Genomic DNA, 17,402 nt, shown 5'->3' on the forward strand with positions numbered 1-17,402 from the left:
AGAGTCATTACAGTGCGGCGCCCCACCAAAAACTGATTTTAACGACACTTTGAAGAAAAACACCAGTCACGAAGCTGAACCAAACGGCCTTGAAGAGAATGGCTCAATTGTTCATTGCAAGATTTTGTTATGTGGATGTATGTATGTATACATGTGTAAAACCAATTAGCCCAAGTAAGATCAAGAACTGAAATAAATTAAGGCCGTTTAACAATACAATGTAATCTAAAGCAAATATTAAGATTAAACTGAAACAAACCAAAAACATTCAAGAGTATGTTTGCTCAGATAACTGTACTTTCAGACAATGCAGTTATTCAAGTGACCAAGTTCAGTATCAAAAGAGATGTTTTATGAAGTTAAAATCAATACCTTGGCAAATTCCTTCTCTACCTCAAGATAGTTAGCTCCCCTTTTCCCCAGTGTCAGGGCTTGTTTACTGGCATGTACTCAACACACATCGATGGTGTGTTACAGTCACTTCACCACATAGAAACCTGTCTAAATGTTGGAGGCTGAGTAGAAGACTCACGTTTATATGTTGCTTCTTTATTATCTGAAAAAACTGGGCATTTGTCAGTGAATTTTCAGTCAGAATTTTGTTAAAAAACAGTGCTTCTCTAGGAAAGCAAAACTGCCAATTTCCATTTAAAAAAACTATTAGTAAAGATATGTTTAACATAAAAGAATAAAAAGAAGAACTACACATGTATAATTTCCTTGTTTTGACTTGACTCAACTAGTAAATGGTGTATAAAGTTCCTGTAATGCTGATGCAAATTCAGCCTAGAAGACAACAGCTGACTGGCATATGAATGACCTGAAATTGCAGAGGAAATACAGACCCAGAAAAATAACGTCAGAAGGCCAGACTGTGGCTAACTTGTTTTGAAAAAGTATGGCCACCTTAAATAAATAGTTATTTAGAAAACAATCCAAATATTAATTAAAACAAAAGTAAGCTTTCTTATGCAGTTATTCATAATGCAGTACTCATAATTTAAATTGTGTTCAGTCACCCAGATATTGACAAAAAGTAAACTTTTAAAATATATCTTATTGTAATGACAGTTAAGCGTCCCCATAGCATGATGCTGCCACCACTATGCTTCACAGTAGGGATGGTGTTCTCAGGATGATGTGCAGTGTCAGGCTTGCACCAAACGTAGTGCTAAGCATTGAGACCAAAAAGCTCTATTCTGGTCTCATCACACCATAGAACCTTCCTCCACAGTGGAAGATTGTAATTCCATTAGAGTTGCCACAGGCCTCTTGGTGGCATTGCTGACTAGTGCCCTTCTCGCTCGGATACTCAGTGTTTGAGGACGGCCCGATTTAGGCAGATTCACAGTTGTGCCATATTCTCTCCATTCTTAATAATGGACTTCACTGTGCTCCGGGGGATATTCAGTGCCTTGGAAATGTTCTTATATCCTACCCCTGATTGGTGCTTTTGAAGAACATTATTCTGGATTTGCATTGAATGTTCCTTCATCTTCATGATGTAGTTTTTGTTAGGAATTGTACTAACGAACTGTGGGACCTCCCAGAGACAGATGTATTTAACCTGAAATCATGTGACACATCTTAATTGCACAGAGGTGGACTCCATTCAACTAATTACGTGACTGCTAAAGACAATTAGTTTCACCACAGCTCAATCAGGGGTGTCATAGCAAAGGGGGTGATTATGTATACACTCAATTATTTTCTGTTTTGTATTTGTAATTCATTTAGAATAATTTCCAGATTATATATTTTTCACTTTTACATTATGGATATTTTCTGTGTTGTTCAGTGGCAAAAACTCCTGATTTAATCCATTCTGATTTCATGTTGTAATACAATGAAATGTGGAAAAGTCCAAGGGGGTGAATACTTTTGAGAGCCACTGTAAACCTTGAAGCCAAAATGCTGGTGTATGGCTAATGTGAGGATTTGGTCTAGATACGTATTTTAAAGAACATCAGGTAAGTTATCACAGCTAATGCTTCTCAGAATTGTTTGAGTTTCTAACTTATAGTATCCTTTATTATCCTAACTTGTGGCTAGAAGCATCCATCACTGCTTTTTCCGAGAATGTATAAAGAGAGAGACCATCAAGGATAACACTGGATATTTACTGCAGCTCATAACATGACATAGTCCCCTTAAACATGTTGGGCACTGTTGCCCTCCTCTGGCAGAACAAATCAGCTGCAGCTGTGTGTGAAACCTCTCACACACAGTAGCAGGGACAGTGCATGAAAACATGTGTATAAAGCAGTTACTGCTTCCGAGGAGCTGATATAATCAAGATACTTAATAACAAGTATTCAGAATTACTGCACTGCTTGTTGCAGAGAAAGTGCTTTACAAGCCAGTACAAGCCTGATCAGGAACAATGCAGTCAAACTAAAAGGAAACTAAGAAAAAAACAGGTTCCTGTACGATACACAACTGTAGTAAAGTTAGCATTGTGTTCAAAAGTACCATTTATCTCCACAAAACAGGAATAATAAAACACAAACCAGTCATTTCTATTAAACCTATTAAACAACATAGTATGCATGGCCTCAAAGTAATGATGACTTTTTAACATAATGAATACAACTGCTTAGGTTCAATTGCATACATCGTTCCTATTTACACATCAGAATGTCTCGAAACACATTACAAAGGAGTTGAAATGGGCGTTTAGCAATGATCAATTCACCGATATTCCACCAGAGGGCACCATAAGACCTGGTTAAAACCAGGTGCACTGGTCCTGGTGTGCTGTATTTGTCAGAGTGGGTTAACACTATAACAGAAATCTCTCCCCAGCTTAATTACATTTAATATAGAGGGTATAATTTACAGTAATGGATCAGTAGATTACAGTGAAAAAGCAGCACACGTCTGGAGTATGACCTCAGCATATGAAAGTACATTCCTCCAAAGTGATTCATATGGATTAACCTACTGAAAATCCTGGTCAGAATTGTCTACTTGTACACATCCCAATGAAGTGCAATTTCTGTAAGTATAGCGGATATAGACATTATATGTCACAAAGCTTCTGCACCACATTTAGCTCAATATTTAACATATTATATTAAGGCACAAATAACTATATGATTGCATCACTTGTATTGCTCATACTGGGACTTCTAACAGCACAGAATTGCTCTGGAAAGCGCTTTTGGGCACTATGAAATTTTACAATATATATAACACCACATATTTTAATATTTTAATAAATTGCTGCAAGTTTAGATTTTGCATTTTACACCAAGAGGGATTAAATATAAAATAAAAGCCATATGGTACTCCACATAAACATTGTTTCAGTAGATGGCGCTATGTACTTTTCAGGATTGTGAGATTTTGAGACGACTCAACTGAATGAAGAGACATTCAGTCACACAGTGGAAATATTCTTTGTCCAGATGGAGGAGTTGCAATATTTCCAGTCACCGTGGCACATTTTCACTTTCCCTTTTGTTGATCTTTCAACAGTTTGTGTTTTTTGTTGTTGTTTGGTTTAGCAATTTTTCCTGTTTCCAGTTATTTAGAACTCATACAGGAAGGATATATGCATTTGTTTGTTTCTTCCCACTATCTTACTTGAAAATTGCATCTTTTGGTTTCCAGGCATGGCTGTAAAAGCGGTCTCTCCACAACCCATCAGCGAGGCTATGGAATCAGCAAACCAAAGCATGCAGACAAGCAAAATTGGTCGACTGCAGTTTATTAACTTTTCACATGTCATTCAGCCAGAACGTGTGCTCTCTGTAGCTCCCTGTATTAAGTGTCAATGTTTTTAAAAGCAGAAATGTCTGGCCCATGTCTGATACACATCATGCCACCCCATTAAAGGGGGCTGCTGGTGAAGAGCACTCAGCTACATGAACTGATCACTGCAACGCCCTGTGTATGGGTTTCTAAATCTGTCCAGTGCTGTTAATTTGTGTGATGCGGTGTACAAAATCACTGGGAAGACCAGACAGAATATTGTGAAATGAGTCGGCCTAATTTTATCCCTACATTTTGGAGCTCCCATTTTAGTTCTTTAGCGAACTATTGCAAATCCTCACTGTATGGAGGCTGACTGAAATATATTGCCACCTGGTAAGGTTACCAATCATCAGCAGACTTTACATACTTTACCCTGCACAATAAAGCAAATATAAATCACTTTTCTATTTCATTTAAAATGTAAACAATTGACAGCCATATGCTGATAAGCATGACTTATGTCTTTCCCACAGCTCTTACAGCACTGCTTCACTTCAGTTGGAAGTGTCCTTTGTTTCAATGACCTTACCAGAGGACTGAGGTTGTTTTCAGTAATAACAATGCTCAGATAGCTGCAGCAAACATTCCCCCCCCCCACCAAAGGCGTTTTTTCAGAGGTGCCTGTGCTAAAAATGATAACAATTTCACATAACAATAAGTATCACCCCCTGCCTTGCTCTCGCTCTCTTTGGAGCTATCATATTCAGACACAAAGTCCTCATCACTATCAGAATACATATCAGATTCTGTAGAAGAGGACTTTATATATGACATTCACACTGTATTCCTATATCAATGTAAAATACACCAAGTTGAGAAAAATATCTGATATGTAACTTATAAACAAAACATTGTACAGATTGTACAGGAAAAAGAAAGTTACTGTTTCATTTCACACATTTAATTACCGTGCATACTTCCACAGCGCAGTAGACCAACACATGATCTCTACGTAAACTATAATGACTATCCAGGAATAAGACCGTGAAACACTCACACTTGGTCATTTGATCATAATGACTTGAGTTGCCTCCAGGATAACAAATGCAGTGCTTTTGTAGTTTTGAAGTGAGTTTTAAATTGATAAATGTTACTTACATGACATAATCCAATTGGAAAAGTGCTATACATCTAACTTATACACTATAGCAACATGTACAGACACAAACCATACTTTTCAGGAACCACACTAGTTCCCCTTTTAAAAAAAGATAGATATTACCAGAGAATACAATAAAACTACATTCGTTTTTCAGTTTTTAATGCGCATTAGACATAAGAAATATCTCAATACCAAAAAAATTATTTAATATAATAAAGGATTCTTTAACTAAAATGGACAGAAAACATGGACCTTTAATGCTGAACATCATTGAGGCCATATTATTCTCTAACTATTTTTAATTACCATTTGAATTACCATCAGTCAAACTGCCAGGACTAATGACTCAAACTGACATGAGCCAGATAGCTGGCTGGAGTCTTGAATCAAATCCCGATTTTTATGATTCGCTGCAACTCGTTCGTTAACTTGGCAAGAATATCATTACAATAAAAAGAAAATAATATATATTTTGCACTTTACATCAAACACAAACTATTCTATTTGTTGCTTTAATGAAAAGGCTTTTGCTTTGACCCACATCTTCAGTAATTCAGGGAATGTTCTTCTCTGGGAGAAGATGTATTTTTCCCAACATTCTGCTTTTCTGAATAAGTAGCTTGGTGTGTAAGTGTAGGTGAATGTCCTCATGCTAATAAATGAAAAAGACTTGACAGGAGAGCAGGCCATTCACTCTAACCTTTTTCAGTTCATACTCGGATCGGAAACACACTGCAATTAGGCTGTATGTATTTAGTATATCACAAAAGAACTTTAAGTATAATATATTTGTGGCTGTAGCCATATCTAAATATATAGGCATGCAAATATGAAATAGTAAGTTTGCATAATTCAAAGCATTTTATTTTTTTAAATACAGTACTGTACCACTTGGTTAATATAAATGCCTGATATTTTTTTAAGCTTCTTTAAAAGTTTGATAATTTTGTATATGGATGTGCAGTAATAGGTTAAAGATGCAATGGTATTTGTTTTTACTGAATACCATTAAATACCTGCTTTTATTGCTTCTGCTACAGCTCGAGTGAAGAATATTTATACTTATATTTATATTGTGATGAATGCACTCCCTTCCTCTTCTTCTAAAGAACACATTTCTCTCATTATTATTGATTTTATTATAGTGTTAGGTCCCCGAGAAGTTAACATGTATACAGCTCTGGAAAAAATAAAGAGACCACTGCAACATTTCCTTAAATCAGCATCTCTACATGAATGGCAGTCATTTCATTCCATTCATATTTGTATTTGAAATTTGGGAGAAATGTTGTCAGTAGTTTATAGATTAAAACAAAAATGTTAATTTTACCCAAACAGTTACCTATAAATAGTAAAACCAGAGAAACTGATAATTTTGTCTCAATTTTTTCCAGCGCTGTATATACACTACTGGTCACAAGTTTTTATTGAAATATATGCAGTTTAATGTCTCAATGTACTCTGAAATTAAAGCATAGAACAAATAAACAATTGGAGATAAAATGTAACCCCTTAAGCTGACAAACCCCTCTGGTACCCTTAAAAGGGCACCAACTCCATGTGCTTCTCTTTAATCCCATGTGTCACTGTTGTGTTGTTTGCCAAGTGTTTGGTATCCCATGAACGCTGAGACTCTCAGATTTCTAACGATGTGAAAAATTCTGAAATGGGGGGATGGGGGATACTTGGTCTGAGTAGGAATACAAAATCTCAGAAAATATTGACAATTATGACATATTCTGGAACCAGACAGTCTACTGATCAAAACAGAACCATCCATGCTCTGGTAGTCAAGAGAATAAGCTCTCAAATGATGTGTGAATTGTAGGAGTAACTTCTATGCACAGGAGCTGCGCATAACACTGCCAAATAATGCTTAAGAGGGTATAATAAAACAGTATATAACTCTGAAATTTCCTTTTTTTCAGTTTTTTCTAACCTAAACATTTGTTTTTAACCTCTGGCAGTTTACCACTTACCTTTGTACCATTTCAGGTTATTCACTGGACTGAACTCCTTAAATTTCAATAAAAACTGGAAAAATGGGGGGTGTTCTAAAACTTTTGACCGGTAGTGTATCTTGCAAGAAGACACGTTGCAAAGACCTTGTGTGTTCGAGATCAGATGCAGACAGTGCACTATGTTACACTATGACTTGGTTGTTACGATACTCTTAGCAAAAAAGCAGAGGCTCTGATATGAAGAGTGGGCTATAGTCCGATTCTTGCACCTGTAAGACACGTGTAAAAGAGGTACATATCACTGCAAATGTGGCAGGTTCCAAATTCAAGGCCTTTGAATCATTAAAGACACAAGCTGATGAAACAGTGGGAAACGGACAGCCCAAATGCGAGGAGTCATATTTTCTCTTTGTTTCTAGGTTTTTCACATCAAGATACCTTGTTCACCAAATACAGTGTGCTGCTTGTACAAATGACTCTTACTTACGTAATAATTCACCATGCTTTCCAAATGAGTAGTATCTTATTACGAAAAAAAAAAAAAAGGTGAGGCTGCATTGTAACGGCTCATTTGCATCTGCTATTTTAAAACCTAGCTATTCTTTTATGAATGTAGGTTTCAGAACAACCGCTTCCTGTTCTTTATGAAGCAGTAGTATCTCAACAGCAGAATTTACTGGAAGCTACCGATACTTGCAGGCATAGGTTGTTAAAACACATGCAACCCAAATGATAGTTCACCACATTAAACATTGTTTGCGTTTCACAAACAATTTCTGCATCGCTTTTAGTAATTAGAAGAAAAAAACAACAACACTTACAGTATGGTCACACGTTTAGAAACTATTCTATGGAGTCCATACAAGTAGCTCAACGTTCATAGGAAACTCATTAACACGCACGTGTGTGTATTGAATGTCAGTACATAGTTTTCTATATAGTACCTTACAGTCAAAGAGGGAGTTCAGGAATTAAGTAGAATAAGTGTGTGATTCTCCGTGATCTCAGACCATAAGATCAGGGCTGCCATCTACGATCACTCATTTCTTTTTGACCACAGAGCACCAAATGAAAAGCAGCCCATACCTAACTCAAATGGCAAGTTTTCATTTCTGCTACTCAGTGAAATCAAAACCTCATCGATTCAATGGAAGTCCGGTATCTAGTCACAATTTTGATATACATTTGTCAATTCAGTGATCTGAGTATTTCACAACCCCACATATGCTCTTTGAATGCAATATACACACCTCTGCAAAAAACAGGAATGGTATTGTTTTAGTTTTTTGTTGTTGCCCTAGTGCAATTAGATTGATAAAATCAGCAATGAAAACGGGTATCATTATAAGATAATTAAGTCTCATAAAAAGAAAAACTCACTCAGATACCATCTTCAATAAATCTGCATTAACATATCAAGAACAGGGAGATTTATTAATTGATGTGATGTAGAGAGCATCTGATATTGGAAGCAGGCCTCTCTCAAGGATCACATGACTTGGGAGTCAGCCAATAGGAGAAGCAATTCAAATAGATGCACTGCAAATAAACTAGGTGGGTAGAAAACTGGTTACCCATGACCCATACTCCAACATGGAAACAATTGGGTCTCTGCATTTGTGTGGCCTCATAAAAGATGACGCAGAGTTGAGCACACAATACGGAATTTCCAAGCCTATGCCAATTTAAATGTCAACACAGGTCTGCAATCCCCTCAATTTGTACCAGTTGTTCTGCTGCCTTCTGGAATATCTCATTGTACGGCCATTGTAGAGTCAACACACACATAGTTGGGATGCTATTGGCCCTCATCATATAAGATCTCGAGAGTGGTGACAAGATACACGTATGGTGACTTAGGTTTAATGGAGTGGGAAGGAACCATCGACCAGAGGAGCAGAAGTCACTCCCATGGCTAAGCTGGAGGATCTCATTCAGGTCATTTGACTGTTATAAGATGCTGCTGCTCCATGTCTTACTCCATGTAAAAACATGTCTGACCCTCAGTGAGCCAGTCAGGTAGACAACTTCCTTACAGATAAGAGTACGGATAGGATGTACTCACCTCTGAGGCTGTGTGATCTCAACTTAATATCTGGGAAGACACTCGTTTCTGGTCCATTCCATAGCTGGTTCTGGGCCTGGAGGACAGTGGAGAGGAACGTTAGAAGAGTTTATAAACCCCTTCAATGAGAGAGAGTGTATTTCCGGTGCATTATGCTGCTAGCACGTGACAAGCTTGTTTCAGAAGTGTTTCACCATTTTATATCAGAGGTCATAATCTGATCATTTTTTAACAGTATATTAGGTGTTTAGATTTAGATCTAAATAAAGTATATATGTGTTTAGATTTTTACAGACTTATATCAGTATGTTAAATATATTCATACAAACTTCATAAACCAAAAAACGATGGCTATGTTCACAACTTATAGGGAACTGATAACAATTTTTTACAGATATCAAATGGAGTACTGGAAAGCACCTTTGTGTTCACAGAATCAGTCATTTGTAGAAATGGGTCTTATTCTCGAGACGCACACCGCATGAATGAAACAGTGTCAGCGGGGAATCCCAGAATACTGAATTTGAAGAAAGACGCAGCCAAAATAAAAGCACTAAGTAAAAAATAAAGAATATAACAAATATACTTTATAACATTCATCCATTTCCTTTTATATTTGATAAGCTAGGTAATTTCATAGCTACTTCAACAAATTCAAGTATCCCACTGCTGGTTCCACACATATCCAGGTTAAATATATATAAAAAGCTAGTAAGTCTTGTGAAGCTGTACATTGTGATAGTTGCTGGTGATGACATATTTTAACCTCAATGCCTTAAGGACTAGATCATATCCAAACTTCAGCCAACCCAACAATCTGCACACCATCAATTTAGTAACCTAACACTTACAGCACATGTTAGTATACATTTTCTGTGATTGCTTTTGGTCCTTTCTGCTATGGCTATAATTAGAATGGGTTCTGAAACAAATATATAAAAATATAAATATACAGTTAGGTCCATAAATATTTGGACAGTGACACAATTGTCATCATTTTGGCTCTATACGCCACCACAATGCATTTGAAAGGAAACAATCAAGATGTGACTTTCATCTTGAATTTGAGGGTAGTTACATCCAAATTGGGTGGACGGTGTAGGAATTACACCCATTTTTATATGTGGTCCTCCCAAAAGTATTTGGACAAACTAACATAATCATTAATTAAATTGTAAGTTTCAATACTTGGTTGTAAATCCTTTGCAGTCAACGACTTCCTGAAGTCTGGAACCCATAGATATCTCCAGATGATGGGTCTCTTCCCTGGTGATGCTCTGCCAGGCCTGTACTGCAGCTGTCTTTAGTTCCTTCTTGTTCTTGGGGCATTTTGCCTGCAATTTTGCCTTCAGTTTTGCAAGTGAAATGCATGCTCAATTGGATTCAGTTCAGGTCATTTATTTGGACAATGAGTTTTGAAGCATATGGCTGAATCTGAGCAGATAATATAGCCCTAACCACTTCAGAATTCATCCTGCTGCTTTTGTCAGCAGTCACATCATCAATAAATATAAGGGAACCAGTTGGCAGCCATACATGCCCATCCCATAACATGCTTCACAGATGAGGTGGTATGCTTCGGATCATGAGCAGTACCTTCCCTTCTCCATACTATTCTCTTCCCATCATCATGGTACAAGTTGATCTTTGTCTCATCTGTTCAAGGGTTGTTGTTCCAGAATTGTACAGGGTTCTTTAGATGTTTTTTAGCAAACTCTAATCTGGTCTTCCCGTTTCCTGTTTACATCTTGTGGTAAACCCTCTGTATTTACTCTGGTAAAGTCTTCTCTTGATTGTTGACTTTGACACAGATATGTCTACCTCCTGGAGGGTGTTCTTGATCTGGCCAACTGTTGTGAATGGGTTTTTCTTCACCAGGGTAAGAATTCTTCTGTCATCCACCACAGTTGTTATCCGTGGTCTTCCGGGCCTTTTGGTGTTCCTGAGCTCACCAGTGCGTTCTTTCTTTTTAAGAATGTACCAAATAGTTGATTTGGCCACACCTAATATTTTTGCTATCTCTCTGATTGGTTTGTTTTGATTTCTAAGGCAAAACTGAAGGCAAAACGCCCCAAGAACAAGCAAGAACTAAAGACAGCTGCAGTGCAGGCCTGACAGAGCATCACCAGGGAAGAGACCCAGCATCTGGTGATGTCTATGGGTTCCAGACTTCAGGCAATCATTGACTGCAAAGGATTTACAACCAAGTATTGAAACTCACAATTTAATTATTGATAATGTTAGTTTGTCCAAATACTTTTGAGCCCCTAAAATTGGGGGGACCACATATAAAAATGGGTGTAATTCCTAAACCGTTCACCCAATTTGAATGTAGCCACCCTCAAATTAAAGATGAAAGTCTACACTTAAAGCACATCTTGTTTGTTTCCTATCAAATCCATTGTGGTGGCGTACAGAGCCAAAATTATGACAATTGTGTTACTGTCCAGATATTTATGGACCTAACTGTATAAACATAAGACTGTAGAAGGTGCAGAGAGGAGAGTATCCCATAAGGCAATGAGCCCTTACTAAGAAAACTAAGATCTCCAGCTGATTGGACACTATACACCTTGTCCGATTAATTTAATTTCCTTGCTTAGCTTTGAGAAACCTGTTTGGGAGCTTTGGGTTTTGAGTTAGGATGGCAATAACCCAAGGGAAAAGAACAAGTGAGACCAAACACAAACAAATATTAATATCAAGTAAAACAAACCAACAAAAATAGTAGGCCTATACTGATTATTCATGTGTGTGTGTGTGCAACACTTATGACATATATTCAGCTTTTGAGGTTTATAAGCAATGGCTGGACCATTAAAGTTGCAGATCCAGTTAAAGACGTCAGTATGCATGACATTGCATGTGTTCTCCATTAACACACAAGTGGAGTGAAGGGTTTTTTAATTCGCTGTTTGTTTCTCGTATTCATTAGATACCTGTAGCGAGGTGAGGCCTGAGACGCGACAGCTCGCCTTTATAACACCGAGGCAATGACAGCACCCACTTTCTGCATGACTCAGACACACACATGTGCAGAAATACACCTTTCCAAAGACATGTCTCTTTCCCAAAATAACCCTGCCGCATTAAAGACTACTCGTCATGTGTCGGATCTGATGCTGTCTTGTACTACTAGTCGCAATATCTGCACTTTTAAAACGCCGATATGGCAAAATGTAATTGACTCAAAGAAATAGTCTTCTCGGAGAACACTTTTTCTTTGAGTCAATGAAATATTGCCATATCTTGCTCGGCTTAACTGTACACGTACCCCGAGCACAGTCACTTTTTTTTTTTTTTTTTTTTGTGGTTTTCATAACTTTGTCAGCCTCGAGTGTAACCATTTTGAAAAGCTGTCCCAGTCTAGAAGCAAAATTCAATTAACATGAATTAATTAAAATAGGCTATCTGATTTGAAAAACAACATGTGTGTGACTGTGGCACAAATAGCGGGAAGTTAATGCTCACTCCCCTGTGTAAACCACAGTCCACTACACTACAGCGGAGGCAGTTCCTCCCCAGATACTGTACAACAGGTGCTCGATTTAGACCACGCCCACATAGGTGACGTGCCTGTAGCGCAGATGTCCGCAGACCTGCGCGGCTCCACCAATGGCATCGGCGGGATTGCGCAGACCCACGCACAGCTGCGCTACGCGGACCCTGGCTCGGCGCAGCGCCCGAACCGGCGTGACTCGGCAGTCTAGCCCTTCAATGTGAGGTTTCTTCTATGAAATACCAAAAAGAAACAGGAAGCCGAAATTACTCTCTCATGCCCCACACCGCACACTTCCTCTTACGGAAAGAAAAAAGAAAAAAGAAATCTCCCTGAATCTACGCGACCAACAGTATTACTTTTTTTTGAATTTCAAATGTAATGACGGGTTATTGCACGTAAGCACAAATGCAGTTAACGAATCGAATAGCCACAGCGACCTTATCTATATGTATAGATATTTATACAGATAGATACACACACAGAGATTATATATAATTATTTTACCTCATTTATTATCCAATGTTAATTGCAGTTTAACATTAATTAGTTTGATTTTTGTTTTAATACTATGTAATGAAATGGCACCATCTCAAAAATCACTTTATGGCACCCTGAGCTGTCACTTCTCCACAAAGTGACACTGGGATAAAAGTTTGTACAACAATACAGATGTTTCTTTGAACTTGAAACAATTACTTACCGAGCCAGTCTGTGTGCAGCTGCGTACGTCAGGCGCTCTCCATTGCGCCGTATAGTAAAGCGGCGGCTGCGCTGTGGTTTGAAGTTGAATTAACTCAAAAGGAAACGGTACTGTGCGTACACCCATTAAACAGCCTCTCGGTGTAAAGAAACTGTAGTGGTTTTTGTGAAGCTTACAGTCTCAATATTGTGTTTGCCTTGCATTTTCGCTCAGGGCGCAGGTATGTGGAGCAGCAGTCACTCACGCCGCCCTGCACCGTCTCTTTCCCCCCAAAGGCTTTTTGCGCTCATCGGTCACACCCACTCTGTGCGCCAAACCGGCAGGGCTGTGGCGACGGTTTCTGTGTGCGCTGCGCTGAATGAGCAAGAAAAAAGTGGAAGTAATCTTGATTCTTTATTCAATACCGAGATTTGCAAAAGACACCATTCATCTATTCATAGATTTCAAATAACTAATATAGCAACAGTGAAATTCGTTTTTTTTTTTGTTTTTTAAAGAGGAACTAGTGTGAAAGATCATCGGTGTACAATTCTCAAAATACCTACTGCACCTCATCATTTCAAAGCTTATTCAAATGTTTGGACAGAAGGAGCATGTGGATTTGGAGCAGAAGAAGAGGCTACACATCAGAATAATAATATCAATCTGATTCATTTGGTTGGTTTTTGCATTTCTAGAGAAGTGTGGCATTGCTAGAAGTCCGGCGTTTGACTTCCACACCTTAATGTGACAGTCCTTATCCAACCCTGTCAACAGTGAGGAACAGCAGGAGAGAAATTGACACTCCCAGGGGGAAAAAAAGGAAAGAAAAAAGGATGCATGACCAATTGAATGCTGGTCACAAGCGATTTAATTTATCTATAAACTCTGTACAAACAGTAGCTGCAGACATCAGGCTGAAAACCACAACCCCATACCACACATTCTGTATTCAACACCAAATATCTGATACTTGTAAATCAATTCATAATACAAATACCTTCATTACCTTTGTCAAACCACAGTTAGGATCAGTCCTCATAGTGTAAGGCACGGGTGATACACATTCAGCTTATCAAAAAACTTTTGTTATTGCCTTATCAAAAGAAATTCTTTCAAAAAGGCCAGCATTGGTCATACCCCAAGCATGTGATGGCAATTGTTGCTACATTAAGTGCTGCCCTCAGAAATACTGTGGTTAGTTCCTGGAATTTACAATCACGATCCGCACAAGAAGCCTGCTCATTCAGGGAGGTGACATAAGATTTTGTTTTTTCTCCAGAAACTGAAACTTCCACACCTACAAAAACATATTTTGTACGTGCTTGTCAGTTTAAAATAAAAGAAACCAAAGGGAAGTAAACAATTTAGAATACAGAAGCCTTGCCCAGTTATGTTTACTGTATTAAGCTGACATATAAGATCAGTCTGACTTTATCTTGACAATTGTGATAGACGATGTCTATATTAGGGAAGCATCCGTTTCTTTGATTGTTGGACTGTAGCAAAACAGCTGGGTTTCAAAAAGGCTTTCCCTCCTTATATAACTGCTGAAGAAACAAAACAGACTATTCCTTTCCTCTCCAGAAGAACTTTGGATTTGGACTTTCCTCTCACAGCTTTGGATTCTTTACTTGAACAGCACATCCGGTATTCAAAGCCATTACCCAGGAATGTGTTTACATCAGTGGGAAAAATGTGTTCAGCATTCCAGTCTGAGGTTAGTTTAGGAAACCAAAGTTGGAACGAGAGAAAGACAGGATTATGCTGGTTCGATTATGTAAGATGAATCAATTAAGAAAGACAGTAATTTAATGCCCACTTTTTTTTTTTTTTAATCCTTTCTGGCTAAGGTTGGGTGTAAGTCTGGCCTTGAAGTCTGAATCCTGGAGTATTTCATATTTAATGGGGATTTGGTTGAGTATAATCTCTCAAGGGTCAACGTTTTATGAATAAGCTAATTGAAAATACTTGTGTTTTGGTTTTGACAAAATGGTTCACACATCCAACTGTTATGTGGACAGGATATCACAGCTTGAAAATAATACATATATATACACACACACGCATTTTCCTCCCTAGTTGAACTGTTGCAGAATAAAATGACATCTCAACTTGCATAGAACAACCAGTTGCATCGGAATAATCTTCAACTTTCATTGACTATAAAAATCTCAGTCATCGCAAATGTACAAGGGTCTTCATTTTCCGTTCAGATATAACACTGTCCACCTTGGTGACCTCCTACAAAAGACTACAAAGCACACAAGTTAGTAATTACCAAACATGTAGATGCCCTCATCTTGTCTATGAACTTTATCTGCTTTGGAAGGAAAGTCAGGATGGATTTATCTGAACTGGACTGAAGTCCAAGCAAGACAGATAAAGCCCAGTTATAAAGGACTGGGAAAGGTAGACAGAGGATGCTCATGTTTCCCTGAACATGATAGTTGTGTAATTAAGGTTTTGGAACAGTGTCCACAGAGAAAGTGTAGACGAGTTGCCACGTGTACAGCAGTATAAAGCAACATTACTCAAGGCCTCACCCACCTCCTCCTCTCTCTCTATTTTAAACTGCTTCATTAACGTTTTTTTTTTTTTTTTTTGCCACATCCTCTGTGGTCAGGCTCCCATATGAAAGAGAAATAATAAGCGCTTCCTGAATTGAGTTCTGACATTTTCCTACACTAATGCCATCGGGGCCAACATCACGCTCGCAGGGTTGTGGCGAACGCAGGCCTGCGCCACTTAACTTAATATCAGAGAGGAAGTCCTGAGACCAGGGATCTGTGAAATGACTCAATTCGAGTTGAAAGGAAACTGAGAAATTATGATAAATTGAGTTCCCCTGTGTAACAGGATGCCAGCAGGATAATTGTGTTACTTGATTTTTTTTTTTTTTATTATTATTTTTTTTTCTTACGAAGCCAACTAGATAACCCCCCGGTAACACAAATAGGCTCAGAGAAGCCAGGGCAAAATGTCAGGTTGCATCGCCAGAATCTCAAGCATCCGGTAATGAAATCTGCAGAAGTAAAATCAATCTGACATTTATATTAGGCCTGTCACTCTCTGTGTCCCTGGTGCTTTACAAATCATGATCAGAAGACCAGATTTAGTGACTGAAGTGAATGGTCACTGTAAAAAACAGTAAAAAAAAACAAGCAAACAGCATTACATTAAGTTAATCAATTCCAGTCATATTTAAGAAGGAAAAAAGTTTTGCAAAATACTCAGAATCTGAAACAGCTCTTTTTCCACTCCATTTATTTAACCTTATTGCATGTCCACTCTATAGCGAAATCTATAGTTCAAAAAGATTTCTGCAAACAGGGGTTGTGTTCCTGGTAGACAGACTGATAACCCTTTCAAATAAGAGAATGCCTGTAAACCAGAGCATCCAAAATGAAGGTGAAAAGTCCTTGCCTTCTTACACCATAATTTGTGACTTTGCATATTGTACCCGAAGTCACATTCATATCTGTGTATTGTTGCATTTCATTACTTCCTTCGGATTCTACTATTGTACAGGAAAGCATTCAGATCTCATGAACCTCAAAGAAACTCCACAGCCATACCAGAAATTCAGCAGGATTTCAAATCAAACGCCTACATGCCTTCATATGGGAGTGCAGTATGATTAGTTTTTAAGCACCAATACCCATCTTGAGCTGTTGAAGGATCTGCGAATTGTGGTTGTATCTTTAAATGACACCACAAAAAAATATAATTTTAAAATGCATGCTGCCCATAACTAAACAGATGACTCAAATAAATGTATTACACAAATTAACCAAATACCAGAAGATCCTCTCAAGGCTCGGTGGAACAAAGGGACGTTAGCAGAAGTGAATAGTTTTAAAACGAAGGCTCCCAAAGCTCTTCCTGAGGGATGGACACACACACACACATGCTAAAATGTTTCCTATTGGTCTCTACCTACATGATCAAACAAGCAAGATGGGGAATTGGCAGTCTAAGAGTAGATGTTACTTAGTTTCCTCCATTAGCCTGCGGGCAAAGAGTGAGGCAGTACAATAACGATACTCATTAACCTTTGAATCATCGCTGAAGTAGCAAATGATCTATTTTAAGTTTGAGTTCCATTGCCCCTCAAATAATTACTAATGTCTTTACCTATTAACAGACAATAAAGTGCTGGAGCTCAACCCCCTTTCAAAGTTTTGTGAAAACTACATAATAGAACAGAGCCTCAATCTTCGCCGGTATCCAGTAACAGTAACACAGATAATCCCCATCAAGGGGATCATGACAGGAAGCTGGATATGTTTTATGTAGCGGAAGTTTGTGTGCAGATATTGCCAAAGCTGTCC

The sequence above is a fragment of the Amia ocellicauda genome, chromosome 23 (assembly GCF_036373705.1).
Source record: "Amia ocellicauda isolate fAmiCal2 chromosome 23, fAmiCal2.hap1, whole genome shotgun sequence".
NCBI lineage: Eukaryota > Metazoa > Chordata > Actinopteri > Amiiformes > Amiidae > Amia > Amia ocellicauda.